Source organism: Rousettus aegyptiacus, unplaced genomic scaffold, assembly GCF_014176215.1.
Source record: "Rousettus aegyptiacus isolate mRouAeg1 unplaced genomic scaffold, mRouAeg1.p scaffold_m13_p_14, whole genome shotgun sequence".
Lineage (NCBI taxonomy): Eukaryota > Metazoa > Chordata > Mammalia > Chiroptera > Pteropodidae > Rousettus > Rousettus aegyptiacus.
The window spans coordinates 56,487,197-56,500,723 of record NW_023416289.1 but is presented as its reverse complement, the minus strand read 5'-3'; the positions used below and the strand labels follow the sequence as shown (position 1 = coordinate 56,500,723).

The 13,527-nt window shown below is 45.8% G+C and overlaps 1 protein-coding gene across 2 annotated transcripts in view; it reads right to left on the bottom strand.

Annotated features, from left to right (window-relative positions):
- Positions 1-13,527, bottom strand: part of LOC107509365 — a 951,183-nt gene that overhangs the window by 690,616 nt on the left and 247,040 nt on the right. For both annotated transcript variants that reach the window (XR_004954347.1, XM_036232014.1), the window contains exon 3: positions 8,006-8,115. The gene's annotated coding sequence lies outside the window, so the exon portion shown is untranslated. The remainder of the gene's footprint in view (positions 1-8,005; positions 8,116-13,527) is intronic.

Below are 13,527 nucleotides of genomic sequence, written 5' to 3'. Positions count from 1 at the left end.
TGAAAATAAAGGTTAATTCCAAAATTATCTCTAGAATATATGATGTGATCTGCTGAATCACATATGCAAACAAAATGTTCTTAATGGCATTTTAGTGCCGTGGTCATATAAAAGTTATGACAGTAGAAGACAAGAAAAGATGCTCTAAGACAAGTGTATCCGAGAAGAATATGTATCTGCCATTTCCCAGAGCACCTCACGTGGAAGCATCTGGTCTTGAGACTGTTTCCTGTCCTGCTAACCGTCTCTGAAGTAGTGAGGTCGGTTAAATAGCCAAAAGCCAAGAGCTCCTATCGGCTGAACAGAACACTAACAAGCCCATTTGGTGTGAGGGCCACGCGAGGATTCATTAATTAGCGTGTGCAAAGTACACCAAAGGATGAAAAGCTCTAAGCATTCACGATGACCAGTGCCACGGTCTCCAGCAATGCCTGGCGTGATTTCTGCGTGTAGACAAGTGGCGGGAATCAGCTTCCATACTGCACCAACGCATCACTTAAAAGGCGACTCTTCAGTGGATTAAACAGAATTCACGGGACGTTTGAATGACTGACAGATGAAAGGGAGAAGCACGTGGTTTGCATCCCGTTTCCGGGCAAGTGGAGTTTGTTTGCTCAAATTAAGTTAAGACGCAAGATTTTTGTGCCATTTGACCCTAACGGCGTTGGACAATCGCAGCCTGGTTCACCACATTAGAGCATCAATATCGACATAATTTTTTCAAAGTTGTCCGAAGAGGCAATATTGGCACCACCTCGCTGTTAAAGGACTACCTTTTCCTTTGCAAAATAACTAGTGCTGGGTTTATTCTGTCTGACTTAATAAATGTTCAGTTCAAGGGCCACAATCACAGACATGGGGTTCTCTCGCTTTTTTTTTTTTTCATTTAAATGAGTTTTTAGTTTTAAAAAAGTGGCTTCACCTCTCAGGATGCCAAGCATGAAGATATACCTGACTAAACCCTGAAAGTCTTTCAGAATTTTTTTCAGAACAAAACTGTATATTCCAACCCAGGAGATCCACAGAAAGGGCCATAATATCGACCGCCACATTCCATTGCTCAACTAGCTTTATTCATTTCGTAACTCAAAGAGGAAGTTTTTCTTTTTCTTTTCTTTTTTTTTAAACTAAACAAAGGAGTCTTAAACTATAATAGGTTTAATGAAAAGAGCTACCCTGCTTTGCTGGAACATTTTTTTTCAATGACACGAAAAATTATACATTTGCAATTGTACACACATATCTGGACAGGATCTGGAGAAAGGGGTAAGGAAGGTAGACGTATTCAAATCAACACTCATCCCTTTGAGCACCAATCTCGTTAGAACCCTCCTGGAGAAGGATGGAGTTCAGGAGGGCCAGAGCTATCCCTGGGATATCCCTTAGCATTCCACAGAGAAAATAAAGGTGACAAACAGCCTTTAAAAACTACCAGAGAACTGAAAGAAAAGGACCCAATTTCTAAAGAAAACAGTGCTGGGGTTCGGACCAGACATCAGCATGTACGACTCGCCTGGAATATGTCCTAAGCTTCACCAGATTCGTGACTTTTTTTTTGTTTTTGTTTTTTTTTTAACTTTGGATCATTACCCATTTTGATAGGTATTTAAAACAAATAAGTAAACCTATTAATGTGATAGAGCTTCATCGAACTCACCTGCTTGCTACAGAAAAAAAAAAAAGAAAGAAATTGTAGCAAAAGAAGTTTACGGCTGATATTCATTTACCAGTTTACAGCTTAGAAAATGCCAAAGTAAAATTCATAACTATATCTATATCTATGTCTATATCTTCGCATTGAGTGACAGAATGGTAGCTGTCATAATGTGCCAGTTAACATGTCCAATACGAGCTGATCGTTGCGTGTCCCCCAGGAAAAGAAGACAGAAACATGACAAAGAACAAAGAACTTGGATCAATAATGCTTGGGGAAATAAGACAGAGAAGGTTATTTACTTGCATTGATCCGCTGCTGCAGTCACGTAAACTTGGCCTGTTTTTCTTTTGTTAACCTTTAAGCCTGAGTCTACTCAGAGGCGACCAGGGAGCCAACTAACAGGTGTAGATTAAGAATCGAAGGAGGTCACCGTACCTCTGTCACCACCAGGCACCCATGTAACAACATCCCTGAAGAAATTTAAACATCAATAGCCATAATAAGGGCAAATTTATCAAGCCCAGCCAGCGCTAGCTGGGAGCCCGCCTGCGTCCAGCCGGTTTGCCCTTGCGAAAGCTCAATTGATTTGGACATTCTTTTACTGGAGTTGATTATCAATTGTGACATCGCAAATTTGTTACCTCCCAAGTGCTGCGCGAATGGTGGCTACTGGCCTCTCCGAAGTGAAAACACCTGGACTGAACTCGCCCTCGCGAGGGAAAAGAAGCAGGGGAGGGGGACCATCTTGCTCGGAGGGACGCAGGCCGGGCTGCTCCTGGAGAAGACTGAGAAAGCGGCAGGAAGGCAGAGCTGAAAAGGCTCGCCGAGCAGAGAGGGGTAAACGTCTAACTGAAAGTCCTATGTGGAAGTCAGGTCACTAAGGTCTGACTCGCGCCGTTCCCTCCACGTGGAAAACCCGGGCCCGGCGGTCCCTGCTCACCTAAACCAGACCCTCCTCATGGTCCACTGTGGAACTACGTCCTCCACAATCCACGACATACATGTTGTTCCTACCTCACTCCCCTGGAGTACACTTATTCTTCTAATTTATCTTCTCTTCCCCTATGAGATAACAGACTCCTGGGAATCAGAGGGTTGGTTTATATATTTCTAGATCTCCGAGATCGCCTAACACAATAGGCAAAGAGAAAACATATTTAATGAAACTCGCAGGTGAATGAGTGAATAAAGGAATGAAGAATGCTCTAATTCAAATGTAAGCAATTCCAGATTGAGTGATTAAATAATTAACACCAGGTCCTTTCAGAGACAAAACTGTCCATGAGCCAGCCAGTCCATGGTCTGTTGTTAGATTTTCTCTTGGGAGCTATTTTCCCAAATTCCTCATACCTCTATCTCTTCCTTTCCTCAGCCGCACCTCTGGGACTCTCTTCTGGGCTCATGGGGTGCCTTTGACTGCCACTCATAGTCATAACTAGCCATCAGTCATTTACACATTAGTATAACTCAGCAGTATGTCTTTCAAGGGTTCGTATATTTGTTAACATCTTGTAAAGAATTTTTTTTCATTTCATTTTTGAAGGACATGAATTTGAATTTTTCTTTTCTTGGTACTGTTTCGGCTTTGTTATCAGGGTCATGCTGCCTTCGTTCACTGCTTGTTTTTGTAAATAAAGCCTTCGGCAGTAATGGAGCTAACCATCCTTGTATGAAACCTTATATCCATAGTTTGTTTGGATATCGATAGTCTGTTTGGGCTGCTACAATAAAAATACCATAGTCTGGGGGCTTTATAAACACCAGAAATTTATTTTTCACAGTTCTGGAGTCTGGAAGTCCAAGATCAAGGCGCCAACAGCCCAGGTATTGGGCAAGAGCTTCCTGGCTCAGTGACAGTGGCCTTCCAGGGTGTTATCATGGGGCGAAAGGCTCTGGAAGCTCTGTAGTCTCTTTTATAACAGCACTAATCTTTATGAGGGTTCTGCTCTCAAGACCTAGTCCCCTCCCAAAGGTTCTACTTCTAAAGATCATCGCATTGGGGGTTAGGACTTCGACATACAAATTTGAGGTAAGAGATATAAACATTAAGCCTATGGAGCACCCCGGTAGTATGAATGCACAGCAGCCACGTGGTATAAGTGGAGTGGATATTATTACCTCTGCTCCACTGTTAGGGAAGCCAAGGCTCACAGTAGGTCATGAGTAGCCCAAGGTCACCACGCTAGGAACTAAATAGCTGGGACTGAACCCACTTCCTCTGACTCTGGACCCTGTACGCTTGGATATCCTCAGTTTTTAATCTATATCCTCTTTGTGCCATTTCAGGCAAAGCAGAAATTATACAAGAAAAGGTAGGACGTATCCTGCAAAAGCCTGTCGGCGGAGGAGGCAGGGTCGCGGATGTGCATGAAGGAAACGCCACTGCGCATTGTTCCAGAAGCGTATTTCTCACCTGCTTTCTCACCAGACCCCTAAGGCAGACGGAATCTCGTTCAGGGAACTCGCTCAGACCACCCTGCCCCACCGTGTCCAAAAAGGACAAGCAGTTTGACCCTGTGCAACCATCCCAGCTTTACGACGTAGCATCGGTTGTGCCTTAACACGGGCCGTGATGGGACTCGTGCCCCTGCGAGGTGCCGATAACCCGTGGCGGGGTGAGCCGTGGAGCTGAGTGGCCAGGTGCGAAGGCGGCTTGCGGCCCCGCCCACTCGCAGCCGTCTTTGGGGAGAGGGTCTGCTCGGTACAGGGCTGTCATTAAAGCCCCCTGCCGCGGCCTCGCTCTGTGGCGTCTGGAAAACAGCTGTCTCCTCGGCAACGTGTCCCTTCCTGAGCATGCTGTTTTTCTAAGGCCACCCTTTCCAGGCCTGGTATCCACATCAGGGAAACAAAATAAATTAAAAAGCCCCAACACCTTTCTAATGAGCACTAATTGGTGCCTCTGCTGATGAGATCTGCAGAAAGGCCAAGCTGGCCAGGGGCCCTGGAGAACAGACCCCTTTTTCCCACGAACTGCAGTTCCCAAGGCGGCAGTAAGTGCCGGTACCTGGGGACGGCCTGTGTCCCAGCTCCCCAGCATGCTGCCCCCTGCAGACAAAAGCCGCAGTGTCCTGCGCTGCCGTCAGGGGGTTTCCTAAAACGACCCCTCACCTAAGGAGCGGGCAGTAAACTCTTCCTTGTTAATGCGGTTACACAATGCAAGCAGACACACGCTACACGGTATAAGTACGCCGTTCTGCAAAATCCAGAGAGAAAAGGAACCAGGAATGCGTTTCCGGGGAGGCTGAACGAGCCCCACAAACTCAGTCTGGGGTAGGACTGTCAACGTGACCATTTGCATATTCAAACATTTGTCACAAACTTCCTCCTAGCATTCGAGAGGCCAGGCCTGAGCTATGTTCTCAGTAAAAAGTGGTTCCGCTGGATGGCGTGGGCCCACCCTGATGGAGCCACCTCCAAGGACAAGAGAGACACGGAGCGTGACCACTCTCTACGTACAACTCTGTCCGTTTACTGTGAGACATACGCAGGAGAAGCAGGGTCTCATTCCTCCAACCACGAGAGAATGATTTAAGGTGAAGCTTCAAGGACGTCTCCTCAGAGGAAGAAGCGACAGTTAAATCTCAGACGTGAAGAGGAAACAGAGGAGGCCGCGGTGAGAACGAGGGAGGAAGCAAAGGGGCGATTTGAAGGCCTCGAAGTGGAAGAGAGCTCCGTGGAGCTGAAAAGCTGAGGAGAAGTCACTGTGGAGCGAAGTAAGTTGATCTTCGTCAAAGGGCAAGGGTTTCGGCCCACCAGGCACCAAGAATCCACTGACATATTGGAAGGAGTTCGATGACCTGACGTGATTTACACTTTAAAAAATCGCCCTGGCCACTCTTTGGAGATGGAAGGTTGACAAAAGACAGTAAGGGATCAGCATGGGAAGCTATTGAAACCTTCGAAGAAGAGCACGGTTAGAGTTAACAGCGCTGTGTGTTACGTAGCATCGCAGGTGATAGACTGACTACATATTGTATGTGTATATGTCGTATTACATACAGGCATGCATAATTAAAGATCTTAAAAAGGAACGCTAGGACGATTCGGATCAAGAAATTAAGCCCCATCGGTGAGAGGTCTACTAGGCGAGATAAACACACTGGGCCCAGCCGGAGAGCAAATTCCGGTGGGCGGAGCGCCAGAGGAACTCTTCCAGGACGCAGCAGAAGGGGCGTGAGGACAAGGATCAGGAGGAAGGAAGCAGTACAGAGGAGGAGCCGATGGCGCCCTGGGGGTCGGTCCAACCCCGCGGGGCCATGCCGAGGGGAGGGAGCTGCTCTCACTCCTGCAGCTGCACTCGGCCAGCGAGGAGAGCAGTCTCCTATGCTGTCAGGTCAGAGCTGCCCGGCAGAGGTGCTAGCCGGCGGGAGCGTGACCACAGGGGCGTGGGACCCCAGGATCACCCCTGTCCCTCAGCTTCGACTGCAGCCACGGGGAGAAACCGGTCCCGGGTGTGCGCGCCTGGGGGCGCGCCAAGCGCGTTCGGTTGGACCGTTTCACGCCCGACTCGGATTCTCCCCTCACGACTTGATGTCTTTGCCGGCGGAGCAGACCCGTCTCAAGCTCCCTCCGCAAGTGTTTCCAAGGAGCGGCAAGGCAGACCGCCCCCGGCGGCCCCTTCGCTGGGGCTCGTGGTGCCTGCGCTCCTTTCTAACGGGGCCGCCGTTAGCAGGCGGCGGCGGCTGCATAAGCGATGGCGGGTCATGCGCAGGACGCGAAGCAGGCTTCGCCGAAACCTGACTGACCCTCGCTGGGCCAGGCCCCATCGTTTGCAAGCGCGAGGGAGGGCCGGGAGTCGAACCCAGGCGGCGTCTCCCTCGTCCGTTCCCCTGAAGACGTGGCTGTATTATGCGCGAAGGCAGGTTCGTCAGCCTCGGCACCGTTGACACTTTGGGCCAGATCGTTGTCGCAAGGGGCCTACGCTGTACATCAAGGGACACGTAGCTGCATTCCTGCTCTCTGCCTACTGGTTTTTGGTGGCAGCCTTCCCAGACCTTTTTGCCAATGTCTCCAGGGTCGGGGGTGGCAACCTTGCCCGTGGTGAGAACTACTGGGCTCGAGTACCCACCAGACAGCTAAAGCCAGCATTCTACTTAGGTGAAATATTAAAACCACCTTATTAAAACCGCTTCTGTGCCTTCTGACTTATGTGATTCACCATCACTGTACATGTCCTAGTCAGTGCAACTAAAAAAATACACACACACACACACACACACTATTCATATTTGTAAATTTGGAGACTCTCAGCAGAGACTTCTGCCAGCTTCTCATCCCTGGCCCCAATTTCCCCAAATCCGCCTCCTTAGCGTGCACTTTAAGTCCAGTTGCCTGCACACCACCCGCCGCTGCCTTTCCCCAGATCACAAACAAAACTTCGTTCATAAATATTAAGACGTCCGTTATTTTAGAAACGTTAGCAACATATACCAAAGGGCGAAAGGTTCCTACCGTTGACGCGACGATCCAGTTTCGAGGAGTTTGTCTTAAATAATTGCATGAGCACAAAAGACATTCCCAGCAGCACCGCCTCCGTACTAGAAAATCGGACGCAACCCAAACGTCCTCTCTCGAGGACGGCTTAAGTAAATATTTGTGCACATATGCAATGGTTTCTGGTGTCAGCTTTAAAAAAATAATATTCATGATGTAGTATCGAATGAAAACTGCGGGTTACGAGTGAGCATGTGCCGTGCGAGTTCCTTCATAAAGCACTGTGAATGTGGATAGAGAGATTTCTGTAAGGTTATTTGTCAAAGCATTACCTACAATCATCTCTAGGTAGTGGTATTTGAATAATCTTCAGGGTTCTTCATGCTTTTGCATCATTTCGTGTTTCTACCTTGAGCACACCTATGTATTTTTGATGAAACAACAAAGCAGTTCCCAGAAGAATCAAAACAACCGCCTGACTGACACCGGCGGTCAGTGCCAAAAGGAAAACGTTTTGATAAAGTGGGCGGCGGAAACTTTGCTCGTTAGGTCCGACTACTCTGACATGGCCGAGCCCGTTTCCTGCGTGAGAGGGCCGACTCCTAGGGTTCTCGGCTAAAAGCTGAAGCAGCGTTCTCCGCGTGAGTATTTACCCCGAAACACGACCATTCTCACTGAACGCTCTGCGAGTACTTCAGCAAAACAAATAATGATATTCGGCGCCGTAGCCAAACTCAGGACTAGTCTGAGCACGCTCCTGTGGCGTGTGGCCTCCGTGTGGCTGGGGACAAGCAGGCCTCCTCGCCCACGGGCCTGGTGCATTGCGACCTGCCCAGTAGGACTGGCCAGTTGGCTGCTTGGCACCTACCCAAGCGTGACATCTATCGATGCTCTAGTCAGAAAAATGGCACTTACCTGATGGGTGGGCAGAAGCGTCTTCTTTTACCATATGCTGGAAATTGTCAGGGGCTGTTCACGCCAAGACTGGTTACTGTTAGTGCCAGGAAACAGGCCTCTCCCACAGCCTGCCAAAAAAAATACAAATAAAAATTTTAAAAGAACCAATTTTCGCATATCTGATTCCTTGTTGAGGAGTTGTGTAACAAGCTACGCGGAGCGGAGAATTATGGACATTTTTCTGGCATAGACATGCTAAACACAAAAAGAAGAGCAGTTCTCGTTTGTGAAATGAGAGAGAAATTAAAAAAAAAAGAAAAGAAAAGAAACAACTCTGCCCTACCTGACTGTTCTGTTTAGCCCTAGCCCTATGCAGATTTGAAGGGGGAGGCTCACCTCTGCTGTGTAACTTAATGAGTGTGGAAAGGCCTGCCTGAGGTGAAAGCTTTGGTTCTCATCGTTTTGGAGGTTAAGGTATTATCTGATGAAGGATCCTGCTGAATCTTTATCCTTTGGAGGACTGAACAGCATTAAGCCATTGTCTGCAATTATCATACTTGGGCAGATAAGCTGATTAGGTACAGCAGCTAAGTATGTTTTAACGAAATCACATAGAATCTGGAATTATTGGGGGGGGTCGTCACTGGAGAAAGAAAGTCGCTGTTGGCTTCCGTGCAATTAAGGGGCAAGACAGGCCCACAGGCCCTGGGATTCTGAGGATGGATCTCCAAAGGGGGACTCAGAAGGAGAGAAGGAGTCGGAGCCCTGTGAAAAATGAGTTGAAATGCCACCCCGGGCAGTGTGGGGGCTCAGGCCGGCGGGACCACCTGAGCTACCCTTGGGAATATTGTCAAAACAGAGAAGAATAACCCAGCTGGGAGGTACTAGGAGAGTGACTGGAAGAAAGAGAACAGACCTTGAATTCAAGGGGCAAAGATGGGCGGATGCAAAAGGCTGCTGCCTCAGCAGAAAGTGCATGGGCCCTCAGAGCTCAGAGGGTGACGTCAAGAGTGGATGAGGTCAGGAGGCTCAAGGACCAAGCAGGCAAGAGCTCCCGGGGCAGGCAAAGCGGCCTAAACACGCCCCGATGTCAAGCCTGCACGCTGCAGTACGACAGCCAAATCCATCTCAGCTCGGAGCAGCCTCACCCCACCTTCTCCGGTGGCCCGAGGTCTCTCTCTGCTCTGGAGTTTTCTGTTTGCTTCATTTCAACCTGGCCGTGTTCACGTTCACCACCTTTGTACAAGAGAGTGTGCGACCGTGGACGGACATGTCTGGGTATGTGCCCTTCTAAGTATACTGCTACCTGCGAGTTGTGTTCTCGAGGCAAACTTGGGCTCCCTCGTCCACGCCCGCTTTGCTGGCTTTGTCACTGACGTACGAAGGCCAAACCGGAGCTATTGTCAAAGGCAACACGTTCTACCACGGGTAGCCCCAAAGTTTTGGGGGAGATGAGAAGTGTTTCAAAGTCTTCTCTCTTATTCTGAGAAGCTTAGGATTTAATAATTCTGCTACCCCGTCTTTGAAATACGTCTTCAACTAGAAGTCATCAAGGAAGAAGAAATCAAGGGAAAAGGGCCAGATGCACCAGGAGCCCTGGACTCAGATGCCTTGAGTTCCTATCCTGGCAGCTTGCTGACTGGGTATCTGTGTTTCCAGCTTTATTTCTCATTCCACATGACTTAAGAAATAAGGGAAAACACCTCAAGAGCTTAGAAGAGCATTACCTATAATTTGACACATTTTTTTTTTTTGGTCTAATGATGTAGCAGTAGGCATTTAAAGTCTAAAGACAAAAAAAGGCATTAATGAAGCTCTAGTATCCATATCACATCATCGGTTCCTACTAATCAATAAGAAAGTGAATGAGTAAAGACTATAAACAGACAATCCTCAAAAAATGTATGTCGTCAAAAAAATCCATGAAACGGCATGGCACACGTTTTAAAAAAAATCGGAAATGCAATGAAAACATAATCATAAATTTTCTCTGAGACATTGGTCAAAAGGGTGATTGATAATTTCAAGGTTGGCCAGTAGACCAGGAAACAGGCTGTTTTCAATAGGGTCGGTGGGAATAGAAATCCCTGTGACTTTTGGAAGGGCCATCTAGCAATGTATTTCAAATTTTTAGCTATGCAGATTCATGTGCCTAGAATCCTGAATGTTAGGGATCAGAAATATCTGTGCAAATCCATTAAAGGTAAATGTTTAGATTTATGGCAGGATTGTTGATGATTGCAAAAGAAAAGGAGAATTTTTGGAATATGTATCAATAGAGAGATATTTAATAAATTATGGTACAGTATCATAATAATCAGCCTTTAAAAAGGTTAACCTATATGTATTAACAGAAAATGCAAGTTGCAAAGTGACTTTACCAAAATTGTATTTTTGAACATTGCATGTTTATTGGTGTTTACAACAAATAGTAATGAAAAATATCTACACATGCTTTCGACAGATTTCAGAAGGGTCAGGGAGGGTCAGAGAAGAAGATGTGTCCAAGCTGAAGTCCCCAGAAACTCTGTGGTCCACAAATTATGGCGACTAAGCTATTTGTCAAAAAGGCATCCTGGATCGGGGAAAAAACATGGGTTTTAGCATCCTACAGGTCAGCGCTCAAAATTTGTTTTTGCATCTGCCTCACTGCGAAAGGTTTAGACAACCTTACAGACCTCGATCTTCTCTAATTCCTCTAATTCCTTGCAGATTTGTCGTAAGAATTATATAAAATGTTTACAAATCATCTGTTGTACCATTTGTGCTCAATAAATGCCATTGTCATTTTTCATGTCTCAAGATATACATTTACCCTAAAAAAATTTCAGAGAGCAAAAAGATGATTTTTTTTTTTTTTTTTGCATTTGGTGGAAATAACAATCCATTGTAGGTAATGTCAGCATGTAATATGCTAATGAGAAGCTTTAAGTGCCAATTCCCTTGATTGGGAATTGGAGAAAAGGAGTGAATTATTATTACTTAATAGCAATGGCTGACAGAACAAACTTTCTAAAAGTTAGAATTTTGGGGGGAAAGAATTATCTCCGTGGTGACAGTCACCAAAAGCTTCACTCAACAGGCTGCATTATGGGCCTCCTCCGGACGACTCCTTTAGCGATTTGCACAGAAAGGGAAAAAAAACACTTCCTAACTCAAGAGCAAACTCATCTTTTTAGTTTTGATCTGCAAACACACCAATAAGTGTCTTTTTTTTCCTCTTGGGGAAGGTAGTGTTAAAATGTTAGACATTCGGGCTGAAGGATCACTTAGTTATTCTCTTGAGGCTGAAACTTTAATAACGAGAAAAATCTATTTTGTATCCTTCAGCAAGTTTTTTTTTTTTCCCACATAGAAAATGCTTCCCATTTACCCCATCGTCCTCCTCCACCCAACCTAATGTTCATTCTTTACATTATTATTTACTCATACACGCGTACCACAAAATGTTCTTTGATTTGTAAATAAATGGACAGTTCTGTAAAAATGCAGAGAATTCCTTTTGGTAAAATGAGTTTGAGGTCACTTTTCGGGGTCCTTGGGTTTTTATATGCAATCTAGCTGCATTTCCTCTCTCTGCTTTGCTTGTTTAACTTACTAGAAACTTGGGCACAATTTTGCTGGCGTTGGCAGTTTTAAGGTATGGATTCGTGTAGGCTATTTACAAGATGCCAAGGGATGTCAAATCTGGAACATGTGATTTTTATCCCGCGATCCTTCTTTGACAGCAGAAAGACTCTGCAGATTATCAGATCCATTTGCTGATATTCAACATCTTCTTCTTTTTTTTTTTTTTTTTATCCACCATGGGTTTTGGTTGTGATGAATTTTAATGTTTCTTCATGTTAAAACTGACAAAAAATTCTTTAAACATCTAAAGAGAGGGAATAGGAGCTTTACATTTCAATATAAAGAGAGCTCTTTTCATTTACTTAAAAACTTCGCGATTACTTTCCTGCCAAAGAAATTTAGCCTTTTAATTTTTTTTTTTTTTTTTTTGGAAAAAAAGAGCACTTTATAGACATGCTAAACAGTAAGCAGAGCTACCGAAGTTAGGGTTACGGCAATTCTAAATTTGTTAGTATTTGCTTTGCTCAAATTATCATGATGATGCTATGGACTGGTTCGGGATTCTCTTGTCCTATAAAATGTTAATATTTTTTTCTAGCCGAAACAGTTATTAAACTAGCTATCGTTTTTAGTGAACACTCAGAGTCATGAAATATAATGAGTGAAGATTAAAAGAAAAGGGGTCTGTCTTTTTCAGGGCTGTTTTCACGCTGCTCAGTTTTTTGGGTTTTTTTGTTGTTGTTTTTCTCTTGATTTGGACTATTTTCTGAGAGGCACGACATTCATGCTCTCCCTATCCATTCTGATTTCTCCTACTGGGGAGAAAGCATTTTCCTCTACCCTTCTACATTCATTTGGCTCGTCTAATAATTACATCAACGGGACAGATCAACAAGAGAAAATCACCACATGGCATACAAAAATTCAGAGACCCCACAGGCACGAGAGAGTCAGAGGTAGTACATACATGAGGGGTCCTGAGACGGAGGGGTAACAAGAGGTGTGCCCGACACCCTGAGCTAAGATGAGGTGACGGGCCCGAAGCTTCCAAGGGGAGGAGGGTCTTCCCAGGCCAATAAGAAGAGCAGGTGTTCAGTAATTAGATGTGTACTCTGCCACATACATAAAAAGTTATTTCTGATTGTAACTCTTACTACGAGCGAGGCCCCCAATTTAAACGATTTAGGGAGAAATAAAAGTTTCCCTTGAGCCCACAGGGTCTCAATTACCTGCAGCTCAAAATAATCCACATACCACAGAGGCACATGTTGGGGAGGTCTGTTAGGAACCCCTTTGCGACAAAGCTGTCTGAATCTACCACTCAACCAGGTGGGAAGAGAGTCAACATGATAAGACCGCACTGGACACGCTAGAGTCCGACACAGTTCAAGGCACAGTTTCGGGGTGGCTGACGCATTTTTCTGTTTGCCCTTATACCTCATCGCCAGTCTCTGACTTCGCTTTCTCAGTCTGCAGCCGCTGCCCTTGTTTGTCATTACCTCCGGGGACGATGGTCGTGGCATCGCAAATGCCACCTGGCAGGCTGGCGATAAACATTTGAATGAGCGAATGAGGTACGGCCAATGCTACTGTTACTTGTATCTCCACCGGAGTAAATGAGGGCAGGCCCCCCGCTTCTGCGCTCCCAAACACAAGGCTGAATGTCTCGAATGTGACAATGCTTCGAGGCTTAGTCCCTCTCTCCCTGCGTTGCTAACTGAGCCTCTGTGGCAGTTAGCTGTTGACAACGACCAGCTAGATGGGTGTACTCCGGTGGACACAGACAGTCTCACAGAATAGTAGCAATCAGGTATGTCCACTTCTTGGTCATGATCAAGTAAGACAAACATAAGACCACTCTGTCATAGACATGAAAAGGCCACTGTGCCACCACAAAAATGACCATCTCTCTCTCTACTGCTTCTTTAGCAATAATGCCTCGCTTTACTTTTCCTATATAAAAATCAGTT